General features: G+C 39.3%; 1 long non-coding RNA gene across 1 annotated transcript; it reads left to right on the forward strand.

Moving 5' to 3' along the window:
• Positions 1-3,829: 3,829 nt before the first annotated feature.
• LOC121720899 lies at positions 3,830-5,882 on the forward strand. The gene is made up of 5 exons (XR_006034657.1): positions 3,830-4,100; positions 4,898-4,966; positions 5,107-5,233; positions 5,348-5,413; positions 5,824-5,882. It is a non-coding gene; the product is annotated as an uncharacterized LOC121720899 (long non-coding RNA).
• The last annotated feature ends 2,068 nt before the right edge of the window (positions 5,883-7,950 follow it).

The raw sequence follows: 7,950 nt of genomic DNA on the forward strand, positions 1-7,950 counted from the left end.
GACTGGATCTGCTCCTTGTTATTTTAATTCAATGATCAAGATATACATCCCCAACCGTCCACTGCGGTCTTCTGATGAGCTTCAGTCTTAAACGCTAGGTCAAATTCAAGACTCTTTTCCTCAGTGGTTCCATGTTGGTGGAATGAGTTGCCCAGTGCTCTTCGTTCTTGTGATAGTTTTTGGTCTTTTAAGCACTTCTTATACATTATGGTTTGTATGCAGTAGTACTGTTTTATTTTCATTATAGGCTGTTGATTAATTTGACATTTTTTATTATTGATATTCTCTTTAATGTAGTCTTACCATGTTTTTGATATTATTGATTGAATGGGCATTATTATTTATTATTGCTTTCCCCCCTCATTGTTTATTTCATTAGGCTATTGATTGATCCCTGTTTTAAGTATTATATTGTTTTGTATTTGTTAAGGGTAACCATAACCATCATCATCATAATGTGGTATTTTCTTATGCACTTGAAACAAAGAATAAAAATGTTTCTTTAAACGTAGTACCACTTTAAACACATCACACACTGAACAGCAAAGTAGCTTCCTGATTATGTGTAAAATGTTTACAGAGTATCCTGATGTAGTAGGTCCATGTTCTCATATTTTTACAGCTGACATGAAGGCTGCAGTATTACATTTTTGATTTATAATGGAGCACCCTCTCTGGTGAAAGACTAGCAAGCCTGTGGTAGAGGCATACGATTACAGACATATTGAGAGAGCCTATCAATGAGTTGTCACAGTTTTCAATTTAGACGTATTATTTTGAAATGGGGTACGTCTATGGGAGGATTTACACATCACTGGGAATACCTGATCAAATCATACCGTCTCTGCTAATATACTTAGCATCTACGAAAGAACAGCACATATCTTTTTTCACAAAGAATCTGTAACAACTAACAACGATGTCTCTTACAAACAACTACACAATGTATGACTATCAATATGTATTTAGTCAGACTGTGATAAGATATAGCCTAATGATAATAACAGCAACACTTATTTAGGTTAGATTATGTGTCGAAATCAGGTGTCATTAAAATAAGTGAGCGATGGCGTGGTAGTGTCTGCAGCCTAGACGGTAAAACATAATGGACAAAGCGTCGTGTCTGCAGCCAGCCAGCTGTCAATCATAGGTGTAAACACGCCCTTTTTAGATTTGTTAATATAACATTAAAAAAAATAATTTCAGCGAGAAAAGAAAAATTGTGTGTATTGAAGCATCTTGAAAACTATTTTTTCGAATAAAAAGTTGTTGATACAAAAATAGTTTTAGGTGAGAAAAGTGACACGGAAAGTTGGCTACTTGGCCATTGAAATACATGGGGATGGGCGGAGTTACACATTGTACTGCAGCCAGCCACCAGGGGGCTCTGGACTAGCGCTCGCATCACTCTTAACAGACGGCACACTGTCCAGTTCTATATATACAGTCTATGGCAAAACCCATAGATATATCTATGAGCAAAACCTAGCATTCACGACCGTATGTTAAGGTAAAGCATTACACAGAGGCAATCTAATAATAATAAAAAAAGTAAACCTAATTTTTTTTAAAAAACGGCACTAATCATTTCAGAGGTTTTCGATGGATTGACCGTAGGTCGGAAAAGTGGAAAGAAGATTAGCTTCAAGGCTATAACTTTTTTGTTTTGTTTTAGCATGACTGTTTTTGAAGATGATCATGTATGGTAGCTTCAACATTAACACGACTTGGTGAGAATGATAATAATACATAAATAAATGTTTAACTTTGATGACTTTGAAGGCGAAGGAAGTGTGAGAAGAATTTCTGTGTATCTATCATATGCATAGACTGTATATATAGAACTGGACAGTGTGCCGTCTGTTAAGAGTGATGCGAGCGTTAGTCCAGAGCCCCCTGGTGGCTGGCTGCAGTACAATGTGTAACTCCGCCCATCCCCATGTATTTCAATGGCCAAGTAGCCAACTTTCCGTGTCACTTTTCTCATCTAAAACTATTTTTGTATCAACAACTTTTTATTCGAAAAAATAGTTTTCAAGATGCTTCAATACACACAATTTTTATTTTCTCGCTGAAATTATTTTTTTTAATGTTATATTAACAAATCTAAAAGGGCGTGTTTACACCTATGATTGACAGCTGGCTGCAGACATTACCGCGTCATCGCTCACTTATTTTAACACCTGATTTCGACCCTATGATTTCGACACATAATCTAACCTAAATAAGTGTTGCTGTTATTATCATTAGGCTATATCTTATCACAGTCTGACTAAATACATATTGATAGTCATACATTGTGTAGTTGCTGGTAAGAGACATCGTTGTTAGTCGTGACAGATTCTTTGTGAAAAAAGATATGTGCTGTTCTTTCGTAGATGCTAAGTATATTAGCTCATAGCATGCTACATCATGCTAGCATTAGCCAGTTGATAGGTAAAGTAAAAGGGCTCTGCTATATTGATCCGAAGTGACGTTAGCCATAGTCACCATCATTTACAGTCCTACTTGTTTCAAATGGTTTAACGTAACCAGTGATTGCCGCCATCATCGTTGCAACTTCATTTGAATATACTTTGTCACTGGAGAAGGCGATGTAAAGTTTCATTAACGTTAACTCTTGCTTAGTTTTGCGAATGGCAAAAAAAGCCACCTAGCCTGCTAGGTCGACAACCTCGGTATGCCCATTAATGAATCAGCCCGACAAATAACGTTACTTGTGTTTTAGTGAACACATTATTGGACCATAGCTTAACGTGAGGAGGGATTCAAAGTTACAAATGGCCAATTTGCTTAGTATGCTCAGAACAGCGGTATCTGAAAATGCGTTAAGGTATCGTTGTTACCTGCGATTGCACTGCTGGAGAAGCATTTTGCATTAGAAATCCTCCCGTAGACGTACATCATTTCAAAATAATACGTCTAAATTGAAAACTGTGACAACTGAGGGCCATTGATAGGCCCTCTCAATATGTCTGTAATCGTATGCCTCTACCACAGGCTTGCTAGTCTTTCACCAGAGAGGGTGCTCCATTATAAATCAAAAATGTAATACTGCAGCCTTCATGTCAGCTGTAAAAACATGAGAACATGGACCTACTACATCAGGACAGGATACTCTAAACATTTTACACATAATCAGGAAGCTACTTTGCTGTTCAGTGTGTGATGTGTTTAAAGTGGTACTACGTTTAAAGAAACATTTTTATTCTTTGTTTCAAGTGCATAAGAAAATACCACATTATGATGGTTATGGTTACCCTTAACAAATACAAACAGCCTATAATGAAAATAAAACAGTACTACTGCATACAAACCATAATGTATAAGAAGTGCTTAAAAGACCAAAAACTATCACAAGAACAAAGAGCACTGGGCAACTCATTCCACCAACATGGTACCACTGAGGAAAAGAGTCTTGAATTTGACCTAGCGTTTAAGACTGGTCGACACAACAGAAGTTCATCAGAAGACCACAGTGGGCGGTTGGGGATGTATATCTTGATCATTGAATTAAAATAACAAGGAGCAGATTCAGTCAATGTCCTATAGGCCAAAGTGAGAGATTTAAATTTAATTCTGTCTACTGTAGGGAGCCAATGGAGAGTAACTAGGAGAGGAGTTACGATGTGTGCTCTTTGGCTGATTGTGGCATGTTGCAGCATTCTGAATGATAGATCACACAAAAGAAATAAAAAACATTCAATATTGATTTAGTATCAACCAATAATTATTCTGATATTAACATTCTTGTAACATCTACATCTTTGTGTAGGCTACAGTTAAATACTAAGCAATGGCCTCTGACTTAAATACCAACCCACACAGCAGTAGACTCCTAGGCGGATCCGCCTTCAAGACGCCAAACCCGCGTGACTGTCGCATTCGTTTTGGTGCCTCACAGAGGATCAGCTCCGCCTCCAGGCGGTCCCGTAAATTCTACTGTCAAACAGCGGATCCTGAGTGGACCCATGTCGGATCCGCGGGCGCGGACGCGCATTTACTGTAACGGTTGAACATGACTGTACACCAAGAGCCAAGAAGAGTCATACTAGTGGATATTTTCTTTGCTGGGACACGGTTGCGCTGAACCCTCTCGAGTAAGTGATATTTATTAATATATTGCGACATTCACAATAGCTAAACATTGGCCTTTGTGGTTTTATAATCATCATGTTTATTAATTGTAATGACGTTGTTTGATATTAGGACTAACGTTAACGTTAGTGCAACCAGAGACGTTTGTCATTTTGTGCAACAGTTTGTGCAAAGTTAAAGTTATTGTTAGCTGTGATGCTCATAGGAGTCTGTAGCCTATCTGATTTAAAATGGGATAGCAATTTCGGCAGAATATGTAATGGTAGTGTGATTTAAAAAACACACATTGTTATTTAACATTAGTCTGGTCTTGTCTGTTTTAATGTGTCGCTGTTGTCCATATAGTGCTACTATGCTAGCGGCATATAGCTGCTAGCTAGCATGCTGCTAGGCGCAATTGCATAAGTTATTGCTAATGTCTATTAGTGCTATACATATATTGAAATCACGTTTGCGATGCAAACCTTGATTAAGGTGATATTGGCACTGGTATTTCAGTCAATGAAGTCAGTGAAGCACTCTGCTATGATGGCTACCTACAACTTTAGCATGTTGACTCACTGATAATGGTTTAGCCCTAGCCTCTAGCTAGCTGTGCATTAACGTTTGCATTTTGCCAAGTTTGGTCTCATACGTAACTTTAGTGTCTATCTGCCATCTTTGTAATGAAAGCCTCGGCAATTTAATCACTGTTTAAGTCGGTTCAGACAACTATTGGCATCGGTTTGTGATTTATTATGCTAACGTAACTTAACTGTATGGAACTTGGTCCCCATCTTCTATTTTGTTTGTTCTGCAGCGTCAACTTTTATCGGCTGGATTCTAGCATCTAACGTTACGATTGCCTCTGTTGGGTTTGCTTGATCAAGTAAGATACTTTCTGGGTTGTTAAAATGTAATGTGAACACATTCCCGTAGCATTCCAAAATAGACCAGAGATGCTTGTACTATATGTATATTTGGACATTTTGGGATTGCAATAACCATAATGATATCGTTATGTAACAGCCATCGTTTCGGGGACTCTGATGACAGTGAAGAGCCAGAAAATGGTGACTTTGCATCTCTGAGGTACCTTCCAACTCGCCTGGTATATCAGTTGAAGCCTCAAGCCCAAGCCAATTGCACTGTCAAAGTAAGTAATAATCTCTTTACATTGAAATAACTAAATCATAATATTAATATTAGAGATATGGTTAACATTCTTAGTGCTAAATACATTCCCCTCTCTTTGTATCTATTCCTCCAGCTCCACCATCTCGCCGAGTGCCAGGCAGCTGAGTCACTACCCCTCAACCTGGAGAAAACTGTTAAGGTAAAGACTGATCTCTGAAATAATATTGAATACAGTGGCCCCATCTATATTAACACAGCAGTAGTCACTCCATTTCAGATCAACAGATTGCATCTGCATTACCATCTGAGATTTTCTGCATACTTTATCCATTACTTTCAAAATCTCAGCCAAATATTTTGTCAGTTAAAACATCTGCATTCATGCAATATTGCCTGAAAAGTTCATTCATTATTATCAGATTGTATTGAAACACATTGATTTCAATGTCAATCCATTCATGGAGTTGATATAGATAGTGCATACCAAAATATTGAAACATACAAATTCATGTCCAGCATGACCAGAGATTTGTTTTTGTTTGCCATTGTTTGGCCCTGTAGCTCTCAGCCTACCATGTTTAACAGATCACAACCATTTATCTCCCTTAGCACCTCACCATGGGGCAGGACCGCAACACTTCACCACCTCAACTCCCTATACCTGCACCTGCATTTAACATACGGAGAGTTACTCAAGGTAGGGACTGATCTCTGAAATATTAGTGAATAGAAAGGCCCCATGTGTATTATCAGTCATGGTTAACAGATTTAATAAAAAAAAAAACAATTTAATACAATTTTACAATTTAATACTACCATTTAATAAAAAAATGTTCCCCCTCTCGCACACCGCCCACCTCACTATGGGCCAGGAACGGCAGTCCCTCCTCAACTCCCTCCACCCCCACACCAGCCCTCAACGTGCAGCGAACAGAGGAGCTTTGTAAGTCATGTTTCTTTTTAAATTTAATCTCCTTAATACCTATCTCATATATTGTATTGTGTAAGCATACTTGGCTTTGGATGCTACATACCATAAACATAAACATATCTGTCTGTTTGATTACAGGTGCTGTGAGGAAAAACATGGTGACACGGTCTGCCACGGACACTGAGGTCACCAAACACGCAATCAGGTGTTTCAACCGGCGGTGGATCGGGCAACGAGGAGATGTGTTCCGCCTCCATCCACACAAATGGAGTAATAGGAGAAATAAGCATTAAACAATCTTTTTATTGAACTTCTTGTCATTCACCAGTTATTCATTTTCTGATATTTTAGCTGTGCATAGCGCAGTATTTCATTGAAGTTGTAGCCTATTAGATAAAATATTTAATGTCTGCACTGACCTAGGCCTATAAAGCACTAAATTAGGTTTTGACCACAAAATGAATGTAAAGTAGCCTAGGCAATGTAGGCTACTTAACAAAAACAGAATAGCTTATAACCTGTAACTTTCCATAAATGTCCATTTTATATTTCCATTGAGTAGTGATCACGTTTGTACAGTAAATTGATGTCTTGACTTAAACCTTTTCTGTTAGGTTTATTGACAGTATTGTTAAGTTAAAAATACGAGGCAATGCAGATTAATCGTAGGCCTATATTGCTGTAGTAGCCTAGGCTAGGCCTAGTGATAGTTTTACTTTTATCCTATAGTTGCCTAGTTTTATCCTACAGCAAGAACAGAAGGAATTTTGAAAATGAGATAAACGGGTCCAAAACGGACCCGGGCCAGATGAGCCTTTGAGTCCGTTCCGGGTCCGCGGCGGATGTATGTATCGATTTGCGGATCCCAAACGGACCCGCCGCGGAGGTAAGGTTTTAATCGCGGATGCGGAGTGGATGCAGTGCGGAGCCACGGCGGGTCCGCGATCCGCCTTCGTAGCGGATCCGTTCCTGAGAGCATCTGGACTCCGATACGGGTCCGTTTCGCGGGTCCGTTCCGGAAGGCGTCATACCTCCGCGGCGGATCCGCCGCGGAGTCCTTTTGCTGTGTGGGAAGGCAGTTAAATGACCGTGGTATAGTCTACGTGATACACAGGACTACACAGTAAACCCATTTAAAATAGGCAAGGATATGTATTTAATAACATTTGGGGTTGCTCACAGTATATATGGCGTTCCATTAGTGCCAAAAATAATGCCTATGTCGACTAAATATTGCTTTTGTCAACTACTTATGTCCACTGAAGATGTCTATGCAACATTCACTTAACGACAGACGTGACAAAACGGCCTTGTTCATGTCATTGCTCACCTTACAAAACGACACCCCCTAGTGTTGACTGTGATATTGTGCCATGACTCTGTTGTTGCACATGTCGTCAAGTATGTCGACAGGCCTGTTGTTTGATTCTGCTGTTGTGCATGTCGTCTTCTGTGTCGTCTTCTATGTCGTTTGGTTTTAATGTTGTGCATGTTGTCTTCTGTGTTGTTTGAATCAGCTGTTGTGCATGTCGTCTTATGTGTCGTTTGATTCAGCTGTTGTGCATGTCGTCTTCTGTGTCGTTTGATTCAGCTGTTGTGCATGTCGTCTTCTGTGTAGTTTGGATCAGCTGTTGTGCCTGTCGTCTGCTGTGTCGTTTGATTCAGCTGTTGTGCATGTTGTCTTCTGTGTCGTTTGGATCAGCTGTTGTGCATGTCGTCAGCTGTGTCATTTGATTCTGCTGTTGTGCATGTCGTCTTCTATGTCGTTTGGTTTTAATGTTGTGCATGTCGTCTTCTGTGTTGTT

This window comes from Alosa sapidissima, chromosome 10 (genome assembly GCF_018492685.1).
Source record: "Alosa sapidissima isolate fAloSap1 chromosome 10, fAloSap1.pri, whole genome shotgun sequence".
In the NCBI taxonomy this organism is placed as follows: Eukaryota; Metazoa; Chordata; class Actinopteri; order Clupeiformes; family Clupeidae; genus Alosa; species Alosa sapidissima.